This window comes from Equus asinus, chromosome 10, assembly GCF_041296235.1.
Source record: "Equus asinus isolate D_3611 breed Donkey chromosome 10, EquAss-T2T_v2, whole genome shotgun sequence".
Taxonomy (NCBI): Eukaryota; Metazoa; Chordata; class Mammalia; order Perissodactyla; family Equidae; genus Equus; species Equus asinus.
The window spans coordinates 82,493,608-82,517,027 of record NC_091799.1 but is presented as its reverse complement, the minus strand read 5'-3'; the positions used below and the strand labels follow the sequence as shown (position 1 = coordinate 82,517,027).

Below are 23,420 nucleotides of genomic sequence, written 5' to 3'. Positions count from 1 at the left end.
CCCAGAAGTCAGTAGGAGCTTCCTCAACCTTTGAGATATTCGTAGGATTGCCTCAACTCTTTACTTTCGCAATCTAAAATCCTAACCCTTTCCCAAGATTTCTGTACATTCCTAGGATGCACATCCCATGACACTTTTGTTTTAGGGCCCTGTGTCTTTGAGTAAGTGCCTTTTTTCCCTATAGCACATTGATCTCTCTTTGCTACTCAGCTCCTTATTAGTTTTTATAACTGAAATCAGTCATGTCAAGAATTAATATATTCGGCAGACTTTAACCAAAATCAGAAGAATAGCATGCAGAAGGATTTACATCTCACCAGTGTAAACGCTCTCTATTCAATCTCTCTCAGATTGCTTTTCCCTCCCAAGTCCAAAATCTTCCTCTATGTTATACATGGGAACATTTTTTTCTGATGTCTGAGTGCCCTGCAGTGACTCAGCTCTCTCAAAGGAAATGTGTTAAGGTATTTCTTTCAATATAAGAAAGCCAATAGAAATCTGAAAATCTGCAAAAAAAGGATAATGATCTTACCTGATATAAAGATAGTAAGTATATGTTAATTAGAACAGAATAGCACTGGCACAGGAAAAGCTCACAGTGAGGTGAGTGAAATGCAAGAATCCCGATATGAAGAATCCACTGGGATCAATGGTACCATATGGGGGAATATGGCAGGGACTACCAGTTTTCTCCTAATAGTCAGTGTTGCCTTCTCCCATGGTTCTGTCATTTTTAGGTGGGCACATACGTGCTCAAAATGAAGAATACTTTTCCCAGTATCTTTTGCAAATATGTGTAGCCATATGACTAAGTTTGGTCAATGAAATTTAAGCTGAGGTATTATGTGACAGCTTTGGGGAAACTGCCTTAAAAGATAATTTATCTCTACATCCGTTTCTTGCCTTTTTCTTCATCTTGTCCTTCATCTTGCTGCTTAGCATACAAATGAAACCAACTTGGACCAAATAGCACCACATATTGACCTGCATTTGCTTTGGACCCAAAAGCCCCACATTGTAGAGGTAGTGGATCAGTGAGATAGTCTGTATTTCTGATGATTTAATAGAGTAGAGCCACTACATAAATCCAAGACTACAGGCCTCCATGGTAAGAAAGAAATACACTTTTTCTTGTGTAAGCCACTTTTATTTTCAGTATCCAATTCACAGGTAAGTCTAATTCTAATGTAGATGGTGAATATGATCAGTGGGAAGAAAGATGGATTATCCAGTAAATGGCATTAAAGAAATCAACTATGCATATAGGAAAAAGTTTTGATACTTCACTCACCAAATCTAAATAAACTGTGGATAAATCAAAATTTTAAGCTTCAAAATTTAAAAAACCCAAAATATGAGAAAGAAAATAGAGAATATTACATTTCTTGGAATGAAGTAGGCCTTTCTAAGTAGGATGGGAAATTTAAAATTCATAAAGGAAAATAATAAATTTGAATACATGTAAAACAATTTGTAGACTTCTATAGGGAAACATACATTTATAATCTATGAGTAAAATAAAGAGATAGGCAACAAATAGAAAATATTTGCAATACATATGACAAACGACTAATTTCTTAAACATATAAGGAAAAATGACTAACTTAACTAGCAAATGAACAAAGGATACAAAAAAGGAATCTGCAGGAAAAGATCTGTAACTGTTTAGAAAATTTTTCATTTTTTTCATAGTGAAATAAATGAAAAAAATTTGAAGATACCCAAAATAGAAAAAGTCTAAAAATATAAAAACAAAATAAACAGAGCCACAATGTCCTGTGGAATAATACAAAGGGTCTATGATAGTTGTAATCTGAGTCACAGAAAGAGGGGCAGAGTGAACTAAAAAGCATTTAAAGAAATAATGGCCCCAGATTTGTCACATTTGATGGAAACAATAAGCTTACAGATCTAAGAATCTCAACATGTCCCTGGGTGATTAAAACAAACAAAAAAAATACCAAAGCAAATCATAAACTGCTGAAAGCAAGCACTGAAATGAAAAACTTTAAAGCAACTAAAGGGGAAAAAAGACATAAAAAGAAACAAAAAGAATACAGAGGAACAAAAGATCCACAGACTGCTCGTCAGAACCATGTAAGCCAAAGAATGTGAAAAAATTCTTTTATGTGTTCAAAGAAGAAAAATCTATCAACATGGAATTCTACATCCAAGCAAACTATCTTAAAATAAAGGAAAAAGAAAAACTTTTTCGGGATCTCATCAAGATGGCGGCATAAGCAGACTCTGTACTCATCTCCTCCCATGGACACAACCAGGTTACAACTATTTTTGGAAAAATTACCCTGGATTGAAAACTGAAAACTGGATAAAAAGAACCCCCACAACAAGGGAACAGTCCCGACTAAGGCAGAAAAGGCAGGAAATTCCTGCTGGAGAGGAAAAAAGCCACCTTTGGGAGCAGTGGAGCATCTCAGCTGGCCAGGCGGGAGCCACCCTAAGGTACGCAGCCCTCCCTGGAGGAGTGAGGTCCTGAGCAGGGGCTGATACTGCTATAAGCATCCTTCAGACTCAGCCCAACTGACACGGGGATGTTACTGTCTGGCTTTGCTGGCTATTAACTTCAGTGAGGATACCCCCAGAAAAGCTAGAGGCCTGAAAGTTGAAAAGACCGGGTCTTAAAGGGCCCGTGCACAAACTCATTTATTGCAGCAACCTAAAATCACCAGAGAGAAGGCTGACAGTCCTTTGCTGAAACAAGACTCACCTGGTGGGCTCTGGGGGCATCTTGGTGAGAGGAGGAACCTCTCTGGAGACTGAGACATTGGTGGGGGCCATTGTTCTGAGCTGGTCCAGGTGTGCTGACACAGACCCAGGTGGGTGCCATTGAAGTTCATCCCTCGACCTGTTAGTCCAGGGGTCTGCCATGCCCACTAGAGCACAGATTTAATCCAGTTCAACCAGGGCAGGCAACCCACACTAGGGACTGGCCCCACCTAACTGCAAGCCCTCAGGCTACATTTCAGCCTGCATTGACTGGGTGCCTTGATCCTCTACAGGCAGGCAAGGGTGTATGCCTCTGTAGGGCAGGGCCTGTGTGAGGACCACGTGAACTGTGGCAGGCATTGGTGGAGAGGTGGGAGCCTCTGCAGTGCAGCATCAGGGTATGCTCCAGGGGGTTGAAAGGTTTGCATGGACCAGGACTGTGTTGACTGTGTGTGGTCCTGTGGGGGAGTGAGGCTTATCAGCAGCAGAAGACCTGTGCTTCACAAATAGTCATAAAAAGGATTAGGCCCATCTTCCAACGCCTGAAACAATTGAGTGTCCCCATGCCTAGGGCCAGCCCCACTCAGCTGTACTCCTAAGAGAACTGACAACAGCCTTGTAGGCCTGAGGCCTATAACAACTTTAAGCCCCAGAGCCTAGCAACCAACTACACTGGGTACCTACTCAATTAACAGGAAAACTGCAATAGGAGTGTGCTGATAGACCTTGTAGCCAACGTGCTGAGGCTTCCCAAACCAGATTTACAAACAGCTGGCCAGGGAAGAAAAGACTAGACTCCCTGCGTGCCTGCAGTGGGAGCAACCCTGCCACAGAAGAAGGACATAAGTAGCCCACAAAGGGGTGACTCCTGAGTCTTCTGCACTGGTGATGAAAGGGAAGCACACTGCTGGGCCTCAAAAGGCATTTCACACATAAGGCCACTTCTCCAAGATCAGGAGACATAGCCAATTCACCTAATATGTAGAAATATGCACAGAGAAAGAGGCATAATGAGGAGACAAAGGAATACTTTCCAAGCAAGGGAACAGGACAAAACCTCAGAAAAAGACTAAATGAAACAGAAACAGATGACCTACTCGACAAAGAGTTCAAACAAAATATCATAAGGATGCTCACAGATATTGAGAGAAGACTGGATGAACACAGTGAGCTCATCAGCAAAGAACTGGAAGATACATTAAAAAAAAAAAAAACACCAACCAGAAATGAAGAATACAATACTGGAAATGAAAAATTCACTAGAGGGACTCAAGAGCAGAGTAGAGGTTGCAGAAGAACGGATCAGTGAGCTAGACAAAAGACTAAAGAAATTCACTCAAGCAGAACAGAAAAAAAAAAAGAATTAGACAGAATGAGAACAGTCTAAGGGAACTCTGGGACAATATCAAGCATGCTAACATTCGGATTATAGACGTCTCAGAGGGAGAAGAGAGAGACAAAGGGGCAGAAAGTTTATTTGAAGAAATAATAGATGAAAATTTTTCTAACCTAAGGAAGGAAACAGACATACAAGTTTAGGAAGCACAGAGAGGTCCAAACAAGATAAGCCCAAAGAGGCCCATGCCAAGACATATTATAATTAAAATGTCCAAAATAAAAGATAAAGAGAATCCTAAAAGCAGTAAGAGAAACACCACAAGTGGCATACAAAGAGAAGCCCATCAGGCTATCAGCGTACTTCTCAGCTGAGACCCTGCAGATGAGAAGAGAATGGCATGACATATTTAAAGTGCTAAAAGGAAAAAATCTACAGCCAAGAATACTCTATCCATCAATGTTGTCATTCAGAATGGAAGGAGAGGTAAACAGCTTTCCAGACAAGAAAAATTAAAGGAGTTTATCACCAAGAAAACAGTTTTACAAGAAATGCTGAAGGGACTTATTTAAGTGGGAAAGCAATGACCACAAATAGAGATTTAAAAAAAAAATTATCAAAAAACCAAAACAACAACAACAAAAATCAGGCAATAAAATCACTTGTAAAGGTAAAACTATAGTAAAGGTAGTAGATCAACTACCTGTGAAGATAATATAAAGGTTAAAAGACAAATGTACTAAAATCACCTATTTCAAGGATAAGAGGGTAATGGATAGACACACATGAAACAAGAGACTATATATGACTTGAAAAACATAAAATGTGGGAGGAGGGGAGTGAAAAAGTAGAGCTTTTAGGAAGAGGTCAAGCTAAAGAGTCTATCAACTCAATATAGATTGTTATATACATAGAATGTTAAACAGGATCCTCATGGTAATCACAAATCAGGAACATATAGTAAGGAAGAAAAAAGTAAGACAAAAGAAATCAAACATATTACTAAACATAGCCATCAAACCATAAGAGAAGAGAGCAAGAGAAAAAGAAAAGAACAGAGAAGAACTACTAAAACACCCAGAAAAAAAAGTAACAAAATGGTAATAAATACATATTTATCAATAGCTACTTTAAACATCAATGGACTAAATGCTCCAATCAAATGCTATAGGGTGGCCAATTGGATAAAAAAACAAGACCTATGTATATGCTGAATACAAGAGACACACTTCAGACCTAAAGACACTCACAAATTGAAAGTGAAAGGATGGAAAAAGATATTCCATGCACATGGCAAAATAAAGAAAGCGGGGGTAGTAATACTTATATCAGACAAAATAGATTTAAAATAAAAACTGTAACAAGAGACAAAGACGGGCACTACATAATGATAAAGGGAGCAATCCAACAAGAAAATATAACACTTGTAAATATCTATGCACCCAACATAGGAGCACCTAAATATATAAAGCAATTACTAACAGACGTAAAAGGAGAAATAGTAACACAATAATAGTAGGGGACTTTAACACTCCACTTACACCAATGGATAGATCATCCAAATAGAAGATCAATAAGGAAACACTGGCCTTAAAGGACACATTAGACCAGATGGACTTAGTAGATATGTACAGAACATTCCATCCAAAAACCACAGAATACACATTCTTTTCAAATGCACATGGAACATTCTCCAGGATTGATCACATATTAGGCCACAAAACAAGTCTCAATAAATTTAAGAAGATCAAAATAATACCATGCATCGTTTCTGACCACAAAAGTATGAAACTAGAAATCAAACAGGGAGAAAATCAGAAGACCCACAAAAATGTGGAGATTAAACAAAATGCTACTGAACAACGATTGGGTCAATGAAGAAATCAAAGGAGAAATCAAAAAATTCCTGGAGACAAATGAAAATGAAAATACGCATGCTAAAATCTGTGGGATACAGCAAAAGTGGATCTAAGAGGGAAGTTTATAGCAATTCAGGCCTATCTCAACAAAGAACAAAAATCCCAAATACACAATCTAAAAGTGCATCTAAAGGTACTGGAAAAAGAACAACAAACTAACCACAAAATCAGCAGAAGGAAGGAAACAATAAAAATCAGAGCAGAAATAAATGATATAGAGACTAAAAAAAAAAAAATAGAAAAAACGAAACCAAGAGCTGGTTCTTTGAAAAGGTAAGCAAAATTGACAAACCCTTAGCTAGACTTACCAAGAAAAAAAGAGAGAAGGCTCAAATAAATAAAATCAGAATTGGAAGAGGAGGGATTACAATGGACACCTCAGAAATACAAAAGATAATAAGAGAATACTATGAAAAGCTACACTCCAACAAATTGGATAATCTAGAAGAAATGGATAAATTCTTAGAAACATACAATCTTCCAAAACTGGAGCAAGAAGAAGTAGAAAATTTGAATAGATCAATCACCTGTAAGGAGATTGAAACAGCAATCAAAAACCTCCCAAAAAAGAAAAGTCCAGGACTAGATGGCTTCCCTGGTGAATTCTACCAAACATTCAAAGAAGACTTAATATCTATCCTTCTCAAACTCTTCCAAAAAATTGAAAAGGAGGGGAGGCTTCCTAATTAATTCTACGAAACCAACATTATCCTGATACCGAAACCAGACAAGGACAACACAAAAAAAGAAAATTACAGGCCAATACTGCTGATGAACATCATTGCAAAAGTCCTCAACAAAACACTAGCAAATTGAATAAAACAATATATTAAAAAGATTACACATCATGATCAAGTGGGTTTCATTCCAGGGATGCATGGATGGTTCAGCAGCCACAAATCTATCAACGTGATACACCACATTAACAAAATGAAGAATAAAAATCACATGATCATCTGAATAGATGCAGAGAAAGCATTTAACAAGATACAGCATCCATTTATGATAAAAACTCTAAATAAAATGGGTATAGAAGGAAAACACCTCAACATAATAAAGGCCATATATGACAAACCCACAACAAATATCATCCTCAACGGAGAAAAACTGAAAGCTATCCCTCTAAGAACAGGAACCAGACAATGATGCCCATTGTCACCACTCTTATTTAACATAGTATTGGAAGTCCTAGCCAGAGCAATCAGGCAAGAAAAAGAAATAAAAGGGATCCATATTGGAAAAGAAGAAGCAAAACTGTCCCTCTTTGCAGATGACATGATTTTATATCTAGAAAACCTAAAGAATCCACTAAAAAGCTTTTAGAAACAATAAAGGAATACAGTCAAGTCGTGGGATACAAAATCAATGTATAAAAATTGGTTGCATTTCTACACACTAACAATGAAGGAGCAGAAAGAGAAATTAAGAATTCAATCCCATTTACAATTGCAACAAAAAGAATAAGATACCTAGGATTAAACTTAACCAAACAGGTGAAAGATCTGTACACCAAAAACTATAAAACATTGTTGGAAGAAATCAAAGAAGACACAAAGAAATGGAAAGATATTCCGTGCTCTTGGATTACGAGAATTGACATCGTTAAAATGTTCATATTTCCTAAAGCAATCTATAGATTCAATGCAACCCCTATCAAAGTTCCAACAACATTTTTTACAGAAATAGAACAAAGAGTACTAAAATTTATATGGAACAACAAAAGACCCCAAATAGCCAAAAGATTCCTGAGAAAAAAGAACAAAGCTGGAGGTATCACACTCTCTGACTTCAAAATATACAACAAACCCATAGTAACGAAAACAGCATGGTACTGGCACAAAAACAGACACACAGATCAATGGAACAGAATTGAGAGTCCAGAAGTAAACCCAAACATTTATGGACAGCTAATATTTGACAAGGGAGCCAAGAGCATACAATGGAGAAAAGAGAGTCTCTTCAATAAATGGTGGTGGGAAAACTGGACAGCCACAAGCAAAAGAATGAAAGTAGACCATTACCTTACACCATGCACAAAAATCAACTCGAAATGGATTAAATACTTGAATGTAAGACCTGAAACCATGAAACTTCTAGAAGAAAACATAGGCAGTATGCTCTTTGACATCAGTCTTAGCAGCATATTTTCAAGTCCCATGTCCGACTGGGCAAGGGAAACAGAAGAAAAAATGAACAAATGGGACTACATCAAACTAAAAATCTTCTGTGCAGCAAAGGAAACCTATCAACACAATGAAGAGACAATCTAACAATTGGGAGAAGATATTTGTAAACCATATATCAGATAAGGGGTTAATATCCAAAATATACAAAGAACTCATACAGCTCAACATCAAGAAAACCAACAAACCAATTAAAAAATGAGCAAAGGACCTGAACAGAGATTTCTCCAAAGAAGATATACAGATGGCCAACAGGCATATGAAAAGATGCTCAACATCATTAGCTATCAGGGAAATGCAAATCAAAACTACAATGAGGTATCATCTCACTCCAGTCAGAATAGCTATAATTAATAAGACAGCATACAACAAATGTTGGAGAGGATGTGGAGAGAAGGGAAGCCTGGTACACTGCTGGTGGGTGTGCAAACTGGTGCAGCCACTATGGAAAGCAATATGGAGTATCCTCAGAAAATTAAGAATAGGTCTACCATAGGATCCAGCTATCCTACTGCTGGGTATTTATCCAAAGAACTTGAAAACGCAAAGACATAAAGATACTTGCACCCCTATGTTCATTGCAGCATTATACACAACAGCCAAGACTTGGAAGCAACCTAGGTGCCCATCAAGGGATGAATGGATAAAGAAGATGTGGTATTTATACACAACAGAATACTACTCAGGCATAAGAAATAACGAAATCCTGCCATTTATGACAACACGGATGGACCTTGAGGGTATTATGCTGAGTGAAATAAGTCTGAGGGAGACAGTCAAATACCATATGATTTCAGTCATAAGTAGAATATAAAAACAAAGACAAAGCATTGGAGATTGGATTGGTGGTTACCAGAGGGGAAGGTGGGAGGGCAAAAGGGGTGATTAGGCTCACATGTGAGGGGATGGACTATAATTAGTTTTTGGGTGGTGAACATGATGTAATCTACACAGAATTTGAAATATATTATGATGTACATGTGAAAGCTATATAATGTTACAATCCAATGTAACCACAATTAAAAAAAAAACTTTTTCAAGCTTAAAGAAAATGAGTAGTACCTGAGCAATTCATTGTCAAAGGACTTCCACTACTTGAACATGTTAAAAGACATTCTTTAGGTAGAAGGAAAATGACACCAAATAGAAATTTGTACCTAGACAAATGAATGAAAAATACCAGAAATAGTAAAAACGTGGGTAAATGTAAGAAACTTATATTTAGCATTTAAAAATTTCTTTAAAGGATCACTGATTGTTTCTAGCAAAAATAGTAACATATTGTGAGGTTTGTAACATATAGAAACAAAATGAGTGACAATAATAGCAAAAGAATGGTGGAAATGGAGGTGTACTGTTGTAAGGTTCTTCTATTACACATGATATGGTATAACATTATTTGAAGGTAGAGTGTGATCAGCAAAGAAAAAATCATATTGTAAAACTTAAAAGAACCACTAAAATGGGACAATGAGGCCTGGCTAATAAGCCAGTAGTAGAGATAAAACTGAATTCTATAAAATACTTAAATAAAAAAAAGGAAGGAAAAGAGGAAAAATATAAAATAAAAAGAAAGGTGGTAGTTTTAAATTCAACAACATTGATAATTACATTAAAATGAAATGGCCAAAACACTCCAAGTAAAAGGCAGTGGTTGTCAGTATAGATAAAATAGCAAAATTTCACCATATCTGTCTACAAGTAATCCTCTTATAACATAAGATCATAGATAAATCTAAAGTAAAATGCTGGAAAAATATATGCCACGAACAGCTAGTTGAAAGGAAGTTCTAGTGGCTATATTAATATTAGACAAAATAGATTTCAAATAAGGTATAATATCAGAGATAAAGAGGCATACTTCATAATTATAAATTGATCCATTCAAAATGAGCCAAGAAAAGGTAACAACTCTAAATGTGTAGGTATTGTACAATGGAGCTTCAAAATTCATTAGGCAGGTCAGCAAAATGGTGGATGAGCTATTCCCTTTGTCCCTCCCTCTTCAAACTACAACTAAATGGACATTCATTGATCAGTGGAGGATACCAACATAGCACATCAGGATCCCTGAGAGATCCACATAGCTATACATCTGAAGGTGGGTGGACTACCACCCCGACCCCCCAGGGAGGTGGTGGAGATAGGTGAGCACTCTCTGGCCCCCAGGCATGTGACTGCTTCCCAGCTGGAGTGCTCATAGCAATGCTGCAGCCTTGAGGGTGGGAGTGCACCTTGGTGCAACTGCAGAATCAGGTGATGGCAGCCCTCAGCCCCTGTGTGATCACTGTCCCATCCAGTAGGAGAGTCCAAAGGGCCACCCAGTCCACAGGTAGCAGCTCAGACTCTTACCCAGTGAGGAGCCCCTGCCTACCAAGCACAAAGGCTGGTGTGACCTAGGAGCAGATGGTGACAGAGTTGTGAGCCTGGGGGTACCAGCTCCTGGCTACCTCAGATGCCCATAGTACTGCTGCAGTGGTAAAGGGGGGAGCATGATTCAGCAGGACTGTCACAGCAGGTAGCAGAAGCCCTGAGCCCCCAAATGATCACTCACTGGTCCAGTGGGAGAGCCCACTGTCCCACCATGGTCACAGGGAGTGGCTCTGGCTCAGAGCCAGTGGGGAGGCCCTGCCCACCAAGCACAATAGCTGGTGCAACCTAGGAGCAGACCTAGGAGCAGATGGTGGCATATCTGTGGCCCTGGTGAATGAGCTCCTGCCTGCTGCAAATGCCCATAGTATCACTGTGGCCCTGAGGAGGGGAGCACAACTTAGCAGGACTGTAGGAGCAGGTGGAAGCAGCCCTGAGCCCCTGTGTGATCACTTTCTTGTCCAGTGGGAGAGTCCACAGTCCCACTAAGGTCCCAGGGAGCGGCTCTTGCTTGGACCCAGTGGGGAGACCTCACTCACCAGGCACAAAGGCTGGTATGACTTAGGAGAAGATGGCAGTGGAGCTGTGAGTCTGGACAAATGAGTCCCTGGCTGCTGTGGATGCCCACAGCACTGCTGCAGCCCCAAAGCAGGGAGTGTGTTTCAGCAGGACTGTGGGAGCAGGCAGCAGCAGCCCTGAGCTGCTGTGCCATTGCTTTCCCATTTGGTGGGAGACACCACATGGCTGCTACAATCCCAAGGAGTGGTCCAGGCTTGGACAGGCACAGCTGACAGGGATCACAGCAGGCTCAGAATACACAAGTCCTTCCCCCACCCAGTAGTGGCAGGTAGACTCTGTGACCAGATACTATCACTATGCAACAGCACAAATCCACTCCACCAAATGGCAAGAAGAAATATATTATTACTCCAGACCAGAAGGAAAAAAACAAACACCCAGAAATCAATCCTGAAGGCACAGAAATCTACAATCTAAATGACAGAGAATTCAAAACAACCATCATAAAAAAACTCAACAAAATTATAGAGAATTCAGAAAGACAGTTAAATGAAATGAGGAACAAAATTAATGAACAGAGCGAATTCTTCACAAAAGAATTGACTTTAAAGAAAAACCAGTCAGAATTGTTGGAGATGAAAAACACAATGGCTGAGATAAAGAAAAATCTGGAGTCCTTAAATAACAGAGATATTGTGGAGGACAGAATTAGCAATCTAGAAGACAGGAATACAGAAATGCTTCAGATAGAAGAGGAGGGAGAGCTAAGACAAAAAAGAAATAAAGAAATTCTCCAAGAAATATCTGACTCAATTAGGAAATGCAACAGAAGGATTACAGATATTCCAGAGAGAGAAGCGAGGGAGAAAGGAGCAGAGAGTTTGTTCAAAGAAATAAGAACTGAGAACCTCTGAAACCTGGAGCAGGAGCTGGAATTACAGATAAATAAAGCCAATATAACTCCTAATTACATCAATGTAAAAAGACCTTTTCCAAGTTATATATTAGTAAAAGTCAACGAGAAAGAAAAAATATTAAGGGCAAAAGGCAGAAGAAAATAACCTACAAAGGAACTCTTATCGGGCATTCAGTGGATTTCTCAGCAGAAACCTTACAGGCTAGGGTAGAGTGGAATGATATATTCAAAATCTGAAAGACAAAAACTTTCAGCCAAGAATAATATATCCAGTGAAAATATGCTTCAGATATGATGGAGAAATAAAAACTTTCCCAGATGAACGAAAGCTGGGGGAGTTCATTGCCACAAGACCCCTCCTATAAGAGTTGATCAAGAAGTCTCTCCTACCTGAAAGAAAGAAGAATAAAGGGGTTACAAAGCCTTGAGCAAGGAGATAAATAGGCAGATAAAATCAGAAAATCACAACTCTCTATCAGAACAGATTAGCAAACACTTAATTATAACTCTAAAGATAAAGGGAAGGAAAACATCAAAAATAAATATAATCACTTCATTTTCACCACAAATTCACAACACGTAACAGAATAAGTTGTGACAACAACTTAGAAGGGGAAGAGGAAAAGGATGAAACCTGCTAAGACTAAGGGAATAAGGGGCTATCAGAGAATGGCTTATCTCATCTGTGAGATCTTTCATACAAACATCACAATGACCACTAACCAAAAAGATCAGAACAGAGACACTAATGATAAATAAAGAGAAAACTGAGAAAACTATCATACAGACCCACCAAACTGAATTGGCAGTATGAAATACATGGGATGAGAAACAAGGGAAATACAAAACAACTGGAAAACAAGTGACAAAATGGCAGCATTAAGCCCTTGTATATCGATAATCATTCTAGATGTAAATGGATTGAATTCCCCAATCATAAGACACAGAGTGGCTGGGTGGATTAAAAAAAAGACCCAAGAATTTGTTGCCTCCGGGGAACACATCTCAGTTCCAAAGACAAGCACAGGCTTAGAGTGAAGGGATGGAAGATGGTACTCCAAGTTAATGGCAACAAAAAGAAAACAGGTGTCGCAATATTTCTATCAGTCAAAGTAGACTTCAAGGTAAAAAAGATAATAAGAGACAAAGAAGGGCAGTATGTAATGATAAAAGGGACACTCCACCAAGAGGACATAAAACTTATGAATACATATGCACCTAACACAGGAGCACCAAAATACATAAAGCAACTATTAATTGACCTAAAAGGAAACATTAACAACAACACAATAATAGTAGGGGACCTTAATACCCCACTGTCATCAATGGATAGAACCACGAGACAGAAAGTCAACAAGGAAATAGTGGAACTAAACAAAAAACTAGAACAGATGGACTTAATAGATATATATAGAACACTCCGTCCAAAATCAGCAGAATACACATTCTTCCCAAGTGCACATGGAACACTCTCAAAAGTAGACAATGTGTTGGGAAACAAGGCAAGCCTCAGTAAATTTAAGAGATTGAAATCATATCAAGCATCTTTTCCAACCATAATGCTATGAAACTAGAAATCAACTACAAGAAAAAAAGCTGAGAAAGTGACAAACATGTGGAGACTAAACAACATGCTACTGAAAAATCAATGGATCAATAAAGAAATTAAAGGAGAAATCAAAGATATCTGGAGAGAAATGAAAATGAAAATACACCATAACAACTTATATGGGATGCAGCACAAATGGTCCTAAGAGGGAAATTCATGGTAATACAGGCCCACCTTAACAAACAAGAAAAATCTCAAATAAGCAATCTTAAACTATATGTAAGAGAATTAGGAAAAGAACATAAACAAAGCCCAAAGTCAGCAGAAGGAGGGAAATAATAAAAATTAGAGCAGAAATAAGTGAAATTGAAACCAAAAAAACAGTAGAAAGGATAAATGAAACTAAGAGCTGTTTCTCTGAAAAGACAAACAAAATTGAGAAACCTTTAGCCAAATTCACTAAGTAAAAAAGAGAGAAGGCTCAAATAAATAAAATTAGAAATGAAAGAGAGAAATTACAATGATACCACAGAAATACAAAAGATTATCAGAGAATACTATGAAAAACTATATCCCAGCAAATTGGACAACCTAGAAAAAATGGATAAATTCTTAGACTCATACAACCTCCCAAAACTGAACCCACGAGAAACAGAGATCTGAATAGATCAAGTGCAAGTAAAGAGATTGAAACAGTAATCAAAAACCTCCCCCAAAATAAAAGTCCAGGCCCATATGTCTTCTCTGGAGAATTCTACCAAACATTCAAAGATTTAGTACCTATCCTCCTCAAACTATTCCAAAAAATTTAAGGAGACAAAACACTTCCTAACAATTTTACAAGGCCAACATCACCCTGGTCCCAAAGCCAGACAAGGACAATACAAAGGAGAAAAACTGCAGGTCAATATTGCTGATGACAAAGATGCAAAAATCCTCAGCAAAATACTGACAAACCAAATACAGCAATACATCAAAAGGATCATACACCATGACAAGTGGGATTTATACCAGGGACACAGGGATGGTTCAACATCCATGAATCAATCAATGTGGTGCAACACATCAACAAAATGAGGAATAAAAACCACATGATCATCTCAATAGACACTGAGAAAGCATTTGACAAGATTCAACATCCATTTATGACCAAAAACTCTCAATAAATTGGGTATAGAAGGAAAGTACCTCAACATAATAAAGGCCGTATATGACAAACCCACAGGCAACATCATACTCAAAGGGGAAAAACTAAAAGCCATACCTCTCAGAACAGGAAAAAGACAAGGGTGCCCACTTTTGCCACTCTTATTCAACATAGTACTGAAGGCTTTGGCTAGAGCAATTAGGCAAGAAAAAGAAATACAAGGTATCCAAATTGGCAAGGTGGAAGTGAAACTTTTGCTGTTTGCAGATGACATGATTTTGTATATAGAAGACTCTAAAGAATCCATTGGAAAACTATTAGAAATAATCAACAACTACAGCAAAGTTGCAGGGTACAAAATCAACATACAAAAATCAGTTGCATTTCTATACTCTAATAATGAACCAACAGAAAGAGAACTCAAGAGTACAATTCCACTTATAACTGCAACAAAAAGAATAAATATCTAGGAATAAATTTTTTTTTAAAGATTTTATTTTTTCCTTTTTCTCCCCAAAACCCCCCGGTACATAGCTGTACATTCTTCGTTGTGGGTCCTTCTAGTTGTGGCATGTGGGACGCTGCCTCAGCGTGGTTTGATGAGCAGTGCCATGTCCGCACCCAGGATTCAAACCAATGAAACACTGGGCCGCCTGCAGTGGAGCACGCGAACTTAACCACTCGGCCACGGGGCCAGCCCCTATCTAGGAATAAATTTAACCAAGGAAGTGAATGACCTATGCCTTAGTTTTCACTTAATGTCTTAAGTGAAAACTATAAGACATTACTGAAAGAAACTGATAATGACATAAAGAAATGGAAGGATATTCGATGCACATGGATTGGAAGAATAAATATAGTTAAAATGTCCATACTACCTAAAGCAATCTATAAATTCAATGCAATCCCAATCAGAATCCTAATGACATCCTTCATGGAAATAGAACAAATAATCCTAAAATTCATATGGGGCAACAAAAGACCCCAAATAGCTAATGCAATCCCGAGAAAGAAGAACAAAACTGGAGGCATCATAATCTCTGGCTTCAAAATATACTATAAAGCTATAGTAATCAAAACAGTATGGTAGTAGTACAAAAACAGACACAGAGATCAATGGGACAGAATTGAAATCCAGAAATAAAACCACACATATACAGACAGATATTCTTTGACAAAGTAGCTAAGAACATACAATCGAGAAAGGAAATTCTCCTCAATAAATGATTTTGGAAAAACTGGACAGCCACATGCAAAAGAATGAGGGTAGAACCATTATCTTCGCCATACACAAAAATTAACTCAAAATGGATTCGATTCAAAGGTAAGATGTGAAACCGTAAAACTCCTGGAAGAAAATATAGGCAGTACACTCTTTGACATTGGTATTAGAGGGAGTTTTTCAAAACCATATCTACTTGGGCAAGGGAAACAAAAGAAAAAAAAAATAAACAAATGGGACTTCATCAGACTAAAGAATTCTTCAAGGCAAAGGAAATGATGAACAAAATGAAAAGACAACCCATCAACTGGGAGAAAATATTTGCAAATCATATATCTGACAAGAGGCTAATCTCCAAAATATATGAAGAACTCATGCAACTCAACAACAACAAAACAAACAACCTGCTCAAAAAATGGGCAGAGTGTATGAACAGACATTTTTCCAAAGAAGATATACGGATGGCCAATAGGCACATGAAAAGATGTTCAATGTCACTAATCATCAGGGAAATGCAAATCAAAACTACAATGAGATATCACCTTACACCTGTTAGAATGGCTATAATTACCAAGACAAAAAGCAGCAAATGTTGGAGAGGTTGTGGAGAAAAGGGAACCCTCATACACTGCTGGTGGGAATGGAAACTGTGCAGCCACTATTGAAAACAGTATGGAGATTTCTCAAAAAACTAGAAATCAAAATACCATATGACCCAGCTATTCCACTACTGGGAATTTATCCAAAGAACTTGAAATCAACAATTCAAAGAGACCTATGCACCTTTATGTTCATTGCAGCACTATTCACAATAGCCAAGACATGGAAGCAACCCAAGTGCCCATTGACTGATGAATGGATAAAGAAGATGTGGTATACATATACAATGGAATACTACTCAGCCATAAAGAAGGACAAAATTGGCTCATTTGCAACAACATGGATGAAACTTGAGGGTATTATGTTGAGATAAGACAGACAGAGAAAGACAAACACTATATGATTTCACTCATATGTGGAAAATAAACAAATACACAAAGAGAACACATTAGTGGTTACCAGAGGGCAAGGGGGTTGAGAGGTGGGCATAAGGGGTAAAGGGGCACAAATACATGGTGATGGACAAATAATAATGTACAACTGAAATTTCACAATGTTATAAACTATTATGACATCAATAAAAAAATTAATGAGGCAAAAACCAACACAACTGAAAGGAGAAATAGACAAATCTACAATTTTAGCTGCAGATTTCAACTTGCCTTTCTCAGAAATTATTCAAACATACAGATACAGAATGAATAAGATTATAAAGATGTGAACAAGACTATCAACTGGCTGGACCTATTTCATTCTTATAGACATTCTACAGAATAACAGTCATTTCAAATTTATGTGACCCACATTCTGGGCGATAAAAGAAATCTCAAGCCATTTTAAAGGACTGAAATCAAACAAAGTACAGTCTCTGTCCATAACAAAATAAAATTAGAAGTCAATAATGGGAAGATATTTGGAAAAGGAGCATTTTGGAGGAATCAGTACAGTTAGTCAGTAAGGCACTTACATTCCCAGTAAAAAGTGAGGCAGATGAAAGGCTAATAAAGTCAATTTAAGAGGATCTAAAATTGTTTTGAACATAATGTTCCTGATCAGGTAGCATGCAATATTTTCCTACACACTTTTATTCATCTTTTCCCACTGAGTAAACGAAAAAGCTCTGTCAATTTAAGGGGAAGATGTGTCTGCCATATAATATGTACTATTCTGAAAGACTCGGGAATTTGTAGAATTCCATTTATTTCAACAGAAAAAAACTACTTATGGGAATGGTGTGGGAAGGAATGATGATGAGCTTTTTCTCATCTGTACCTCTGAAAAAGATAAATATTGTATTATTAAAGGAGAATACTTTAGAAATACCAAGAATTCCATTTTGGAGCAGGTAACCTTTCACATGAACTTTGATACTGAAAGTTCAGATGCTACAATCTCTTGTGGGCTTCACTGCAGAAACAGCTACATCAGAAACTGAGAGTTTGAAAAATTGAATTTGCAATTGTACAGCTAAAATAGGTCAGGCCAATCATTGGAGGACCTATTTCCCAGCTTGGTTTAATACTATGGTAAGCAGCCCACAACACAGGAGCCTGACCATGAGTCCTTCGGCAAAATTTAGATGGTAGCCAATTTTATCTTTGGAACTTTCTCATCTCCACCTTTTAGAGCCCCTCTCCTCTTCCTTACAAGAAATTTAGTTCCTATTTATCAATTTAGCATCTTGCTCTTAGACGTGTGAAACATCTATGGAGAATATTCCAAAATTCAATAGCTCTAGTTGTATAACGCTGTCAGATCACATTGTCTATTATGTAGAACAAGGGGAATGGATAATACATTCTGGGGTCCCTCTTGAATCTGTGACTGGAGGCCCAAGGTTTTACATAGAAAAAGGTTCCTTCCTTTTTCATTTTCTCCTGCATTCAATTTCTGTTTATATGTTATTTCCACTTCTGAGTCTCCAAGTCAGTTAGGAACTTACGATTCTATAAGTTATTTTAGGATTTTATTCCCTAACAATTTGCTTCTATCCAATTTGAAACATGTGGTTTCATGTTTATTTCAACCTAGTATAACCCAGGTGAGTTAAAAATAGGTCATAATTTTAAGAGAAATGAGAAATTCCTATAAGCATTGGAAAAAAGCACCGTAGTCAATTCTAATGATATTCTAAACTTGGTATATTGGTTATTTTCCATTTGCCGGCACCCTCCCTCCCCTAATTCCCCAGCTTTTTCTGCCTTGCTCAGGGCTGGGAATGGACCCCCGTGGAGTAGCCACCGAGGATCCCTCGTCCTCTGGCTTGCTTTTGGGTTCTGCCAATGAGCAGCATCAGTAGGAGATTGGAGAGAGGTTGGGATTTTCCTTCCTCTTGTTCTCTCCCTGTCTTGCTACGGTGCTGATGATTGTTGTGCCCCTAAGCCCACAGCTCCTACTCAGATGGCCCTCTTTCCACAGTTTCAGTTCCGATTAGCCTCTATTGCAGAACTGTTCTGTCTCCTTGCCTCTTTGGGCCTTGTAGTGACAATGGTTTCTTGCTGTTGATAGTCCCTGGGTGCTTCATCAGACCTTACTGGTTGCCCTGGCCCTCCTCACAGCTCTGTAAACAGCCTCTTCCAAACTTTGTTAAATTCAACACTTTTGAGTGTGCCATTTATTTCCTATAGAACCCTGACTGGCAGGCCTGGTCTCACAAAATGAATGTTTCTGGACCTAACTTCTGATTCCACACTGCTTCTACATTGCTGTTATAAGCAAGAAGTTTTGACAGTTCAGTGTTTATGGAATCCGGCATTTATTTGGGAATCATTGGCAAGTGAAAATTAAATTCTATTTAAAAAAATGGGGAAAAACATGATTTAACCTGCCTCTAGATATTTCTGAAAGTACAAGAAATGAGGAATATTCTCAATCTATACTACAACACTGTTATTTAGCAATGAAATTATTGTAGAAAGTTTAGTTTGGGAAAACTTCTCATTCTTTGCACAAGTACTGTTTTAAGTAGAAATTGTGAGTTGCTATAGGTTTTCACTAAATAAAAAATTTGAAGGCCACTATCCTTAGAAACCTCTAGACTGAAAAATTTTCATAAAGCAGACTAGAAGGTTTACCATCATGCCAGGCCGCTCTGTGGAGGTTCCAGTGATGACAAGGCATTTTGCTCCCATCCCTTCACTAAGAAAAAGGAAATGCAACCCAGATGTCACTTGGGACTGCCCTGACTCTTACAGAGTGTGTCAAACCCCCTATTTCAGAACCTGGAGTGTCCAGTGGCCTCTCAATTACCTCTGCAAATAGCTGACAAACATCTATTGGATCTTTTGTTTTCATTCCAGAATCCACGCTGATCAGTCAGATTTAGCATCTTATACAAACTTAATACAAAACTTTTCTCCATTCCTGCTTCTCCAGGAAATCCAAATGCAACTACCACATTATGATTTGTAGATTTAATGAAGCATTTTGGGATCACTGTGAAAGAATCACATTGAACAACATCCTATCACCCTCTCTCTGGCTCCCCGCTTCCCCTCCTTCTCTCTCCTCACTCTCCCCTCCACCTTCTCTCCCTCTCCCCTTCTACCTCTCTTCCTTCTGCTCTCTCTCCCTTCTTCATGCTGTCCCTTCCGTAAGTACTTGTTCACTGCATATGACCTCATCTCTGTCTTTCATGATGATACCTATACATTTGATGTGACCATATTGTCACATCCACTGCCTTTTTCAAAGGAAATCCTAATGAACATATTTCTCTGCTTTGATGCACAAATAATTTATGTAAATACAATTCTGGGAAAATGCTCAACTAATTCCTTAGAGAAATATGAAGATCTGCTACAAAGAAAGAAATTAACCAGAGAATGAGATTTAATAAGAGTACATTTTGAACCTCTCAACAATTGAAATAGGCTCAGACTTTCAAAACATAAATATTTCCAAATATTTTGTGATGGTCAAAACCTATGAATTAATAAATCTTGGCAAACCCTTTAGAATAAACCACCATGTACTTACGTGTTGAGAGCAGAGTAGGGACAGCAAAATGGATACCATCAGAATTTGCCTTTGTGAGTCAGAATCATTTTACTGATGTGCAGGTCATCTCTGTCATAGGTCGAGTTCTGCAGAAGAGGACTATAAAATGAAAATTTGTGTACAAAGATTTATTAAGGAAGTTCTCCTAGAAGACAAGGAAGGAAAAGAAACCAAGCAAGGGTATGTTTTTGGCAAAGTTCTATGGAAGGTAGCTTCATTTTAATTCTGCAAGAGTAGAGCGTGAGTTATGTCCCATCCTGTGAAAAAGGGCTTCCCCATGTCAACTCCCAGGCACTCTGGCTTTGGAGCAATGTGACTTGACGTGAGGACAGTCTTTCCAGGAAGAATCACAAGCGCAGACTCTTGCAAGCAAAAGCACTCCAAAGCCAGGGGAGGGGCACTGTGGTAATTTTAAACATCTCTACAAATTCTTTCCACAGAAGGGAGCCTAATTCTCCTTCCCTTACAAATGGGCTTGCCTTAAAGACTCACTTCTAATGAACAGAACGCAGCAGAAGTGACACTGTGTGAATTCCAAGGCTGGGTTCAAAAACATGTTACACTCACTGATTTTGACTCCTTCTCTTGGGCCTGATCTTGCCTTTAAAAATCAGGTACCACGGAAGGAGGAAGCCCAGGTCACATGGAGATGTCTGGCTGACAGCCTCAACTAAGATCTAAGCCCACAGCCAGCATCAACCGCAGACATGTGAATGAGGTAGGCTTCCAATGATTCCAGCCCTCAGCCTTCCCGCTGATGCCCCAGACACAGGCAGAGGCTATTTTGCTCTTGCTATGCCTGGTCCAAACCCCTGACCTGCAGAATTTATGAGCATAATAAATGGTGGTTTTCTGCCACTGAGTTGTGGAGTAACTTGTTACATAGCCATAGGATCTGGAACAGGCACAGAACATGTAAATGTTTCTGTTGAAAGTTTCTGAAGGATTATGGGTGGAGCACTGGAATCTGTGACTGTCCCTAATGATATTTTTTGACCAAGGGATTGTGAATATCATTTTTTGCCTCAGATGATTGGTTAGACTCATGGGACAGTGTGATTTAGTGGAAAGAACACTGGCCACGGAGTCACAAGACCTGGGTTCAAATTCCAGCTTGGCCACCAGTCCCTCTTTTAGAATCAGAGTTTTCTTATCAATAACATAGAGATAATTACATCTATCTGTTAGGTTGTTTTTGAGGATTTAATAAGATAAGATATGCAAGAGTGTCTGAGACACAGATGACACTTCTCTCAGTGAGGAATTTACTTTCTCCAAGTGTGTGTCTACTTCATATAGATCAACACTATTTCACCCAATTCTTGCTCAGGTGTACAGTGCTCTTTGCTAACAGAGGAGAGAATCAGACTTTTTCTTTGCCTTAGGACTTTTTCTGTGTTAGAAAATCATTTTCTACTCCATTAATGACCTCAGAGGACACTTATATGAACCTATTTTCTCAATACTAAATAGATGGTCTGCACAGTTAATGTCCTAAAGAGTGTTTGCAATTCTCCTTTAGGGTACCATTATTATTAAATAACGTGGCATTCTCCATTTATAGAAACCATCTTGACTGTTGGAAGCATTGTCAAAACCGTATTTGGTAAACCAAGAATGAAATGCATCCTTATTAAATTATTCAACAATTTTGAAGTTTGCATTTGGAACCAATCACAGAGTTCTTTCTAAGCTATTAATTTCACACAAGGCAAGGAAGACATGTCTAGACAAATGTTCCTTAAAAGAAGTGTTTTAAAATAAAGCCTTTTCTGAAATGACTACATACTCTTGTGCCCAAACATTTGACTTTGAATTCACTGTGATATTCGCTTTCTTGAAAGCAAGCTAATGTTCTGTGAATTAGCCAGACTTCCAGAGGGTTCTGATTTTCACAATGACAAATGTTCAGGGCTGTGAAAAAAACTTAATTTTGCTAACAGAAAGAGTTTTTACAGAACATTTTTATGAAGACTTTTTTTTTTGTTTAATGGGATTTATGGGCCTATGGACATAAAAAATAATGGGGAGACCACATTCTGGTCTTAAGAAGAGTCCAACATGAATATATGGAAAAATCAAAATAAGAACCTTTGTGATTTGTAGTGGCATATCATTTGGTTATTAGTAAAATGATCTGCCAAGACCACAGAGTTCTAAAGTTTTATTTGGCTTCCATATATTGCTGACTTTCTCAATGAACTATGTTTAGCCACATCAATATGATTCAAACAAATTGTTGATACACCAAATAATTAATTCAGCTGAACTCAAGATTGTTGTGAGGCTGACATACGACTAATTTTTCTCACCTGTGAGGGGTTTTCTAGGCAAAAGCACTGAAGTCGGACTCAGGGTTATATCCTGCCTAATTATTTCTGTCTCCTCCAGCATTATCTGTGGAGGAGAAAGACGTCATCCTTGGAAGAAGTACCTTTATAAATCACTTCCACACAAATCTCCATATCATGATCTGAAAGGTGACTCAGGAAGATGCCCCACTGCCATCATCCCACAAGTGAGATGAACTACAGCCATATTTAGGAATTTGGGAGTCAAGAAGAGTTTTGACTTCCTTATAACTCTGCTAACTCATTCGTTCATGAAACAAATATTTACCGAGTGCCTACTGTGTGCCAGGCACAATTCTAAGCACTGAGAATAGCAGGGAACAAAACAGAAAAAGATCCCTGCCTTTATGAAGCACATATTATAGGATAGGGAGGCAGATGATAAGAAAACAAACAAAAAATATATATATATACAATATATCTGATGGTGTTAAGTAGCAGAGAAACATGAGACAGGAAAGTGAGTGTGGGGAGTGGGAATTACTCTTTTACGTGGAGTGATCTGGGAAAGCCTCACCCATAAAGTAACATTTGAACAGAGACCTGAAGGAGATTAGGAAACAAGCCATTCAGACACTTGGG

The 23,420-nt window shown here is 38.2% G+C and overlaps 1 long non-coding RNA gene across 1 annotated transcript in view; it reads right to left on the bottom strand.

The window, feature by feature from the left end:
* LOC139046486 (uncharacterized) overlaps nucleotides 1-20,586 on the bottom strand; it is a 37,505-nt gene extending 16,919 nt beyond the window's left edge. The window contains exon 1 of the long non-coding RNA XR_011506592.1: nucleotides 20,467-20,586. This is a non-coding gene — a long non-coding RNA (uncharacterized lncRNA). The remainder of the gene's footprint in view (nucleotides 1-20,466) is intronic.
* Between the last annotated feature and the right edge of the window lie 2,834 nt (nucleotides 20,587-23,420).